The 2,066-nt window shown below is 34.4% G+C and overlaps 1 non-coding gene across 1 annotated transcript; it reads right to left on the bottom strand.

The window, feature by feature from the left end:
- Nucleotides 1-1,702: 1,702 nt before the first annotated feature.
- LOC111722091 lies at nucleotides 1,703-1,805 on the bottom strand. The gene has a single exon (XR_002771034.1). It is a non-coding gene; the product is annotated as a U6 spliceosomal RNA (small nuclear RNA).
- Nucleotides 1,806-2,066: the final 261 nt, after the last annotated feature.

Below are 2,066 nucleotides of genomic sequence, written 5' to 3'. Positions count from 1 at the left end.
CTTTTGGTTGTAGTTTCAGGGTCGCAGCTCGCCTCAGGAAGGTTGAAGTGCACTCTTCAATCTTCTCTCTTGTCTCTGCTCCAAACCATCAGCTAATTTGCTAAGGTTCTGTCCTTTCAGCCTCCTTCTGGACGGGCTCTTGCCCGGTTTTTAATGGGGTTGTTTGCTCTTTTTTTGTTGATTTGCTGGAATTCTTTGAAAATTCTGGCAATTAGCCGTTTGTCAGATTAGTAACATGTAAGTAAACATGTAAGTACCTTCTCCAATTCTGAAGATTATCTCTTTGCATTGTTGATTGTGTCTTTAGCTACACAAAAATGTTTTAAATTGATGAGGTCTTATTCTTTCTATCTTTTTGAAGTAGTCCCTTAGTACTGTGAAGTTCCTTCTTAACCCTGCTTTTTCTTTATCTCAGAGATTTTCACAGTTTGTATTGCCTCTGGCCATGCACTTTAAACATTATTTTCATTTCCACCTGGATTATGTCACTGACCCAAGGATTATTCAGTAGAAGTTATTTAATTTGCATGCATATGTGTCATCTTGAGAGTTTCTTTTGGAATTGATTTCTAGCTTTATTCTACTGTGGTCTGAGAAGATACATGGTATGATTTTGATTTTCCTAAATTTACTGAGTCTTGTTTTATGGCCCAGCATGTGATCTGTCTTGGAATATGTCCTATGTGCTGATAAGAAGAGGGTGTATTCTGTAATTTGGGGGTAGAATGTTCTGTAAATGTCTTTTAGGTTCACTTGATGTAGAGTGCAATTTAAGTTAAATGTTTTCTTTGCTGATTTTCTGCTGCAGTGCTCTATTCTGTCAGTGGAGTATTGAAGTTCCTGGTTATTTTATTATAGTGTTGTTATTTCTTTTCTTATACTATATACATATAATATTTGTTTTATGAATCTAGGAGCTCCTATGTTAGGTATGTATATATTTAAATTTATTATATTTTCTGATTGAATTAATCTTTTTATTATATAATGACTTTCTCTTTCTTTTTATTTAACCATTAATGATTTAAAGTCCATTTTATCTGATATAAGTATGGCCCCTCTTGTTACCTTTGGTTTCCTTTTTTTTTGCAGTTTTTGGCTGGGGCCCAGTTTGAACCTACCACTTCCGGTACATGGGCCTGGCTCCCTACTCCTTGAGCCACAGGCACCACCCTTTGTTTTCCATTTTTATGAAATACTTTTTCTACTCATTTACCTTGATTCTGTGAGAATATTTACAAGTTAAATGAACTTCTTGGAGACAGCATTTATTTGGGTTTTGTTTTTGGTCTAATCCATTTAGTCAACCTTTTAATGGGGTGTACTTAAGACTGTTTATGTTCACTGTTTGTATTGGTGTTTGAGATACTATTCTGATCATGTTAACTGTTATCTAGTTGCTTTGTTTTTTTCCCCTTGTATTACTGTTTTATAAGAGCTGTGAGTTTTAACTTTTTGTATTTTTACGCTGGCATGTATTGATTACTCTATTCAATGCATACAGCAATTTTAAGCAATTCTTGTAGGAAAGTTCTAGTGGTCACAAGTTCCCTTACTGTTGGCTTGTCTGGGAAAGATATTATTTTTCCTACATTTATGAAACTTAGTTATTCTAAGATATAGAATTCTTGACTGGAAGATATTCTGTTAAAAAGATTAAAAATGAGACCCCTATCTCTTCTGGCTTATAAGATTTCTGCAGAAAAATATGCAATGGCTCATTAATTTGCATGTCATCCTTGCACAGGGGCCATACTAATCTTCTCTGTATCATTCTAGGTTTAGTTTAGATACTGCTGTAGCAAACACTATTACCCTTTAATGTTTTTAAGGTAGATGCCAGCCCTGATAATCATATAAAATGTAATTGTGTTATTTTGTCACAATGCTCAAAAATAAGTTTATTTTTGTAACAGGGTGATACAAAAAGAAATTTGTAGTACTTCACCTCTTTCTTTTGAAGTAATCACTTCCCAGTTCCTTAACTGAAAGGATAGCCATGTTAAGGACTGTCTCTGCTAGAAACTAAAACCCAACTCCAGTATTGCCCATGGAATTTGAATGCT

This window comes from Otolemur garnettii, unplaced genomic scaffold (assembly GCF_000181295.1).
Source record: "Otolemur garnettii isolate 467f Iridium unplaced genomic scaffold, OtoGar3 scaffold00005, whole genome shotgun sequence".
Lineage (NCBI taxonomy): Eukaryota > Metazoa > Chordata > Mammalia > Primates > Galagidae > Otolemur > Otolemur garnettii.
Note: the sequence above shows the minus strand (reverse complement) of the source record. Positions and strands in the feature narration are given on the sequence as shown.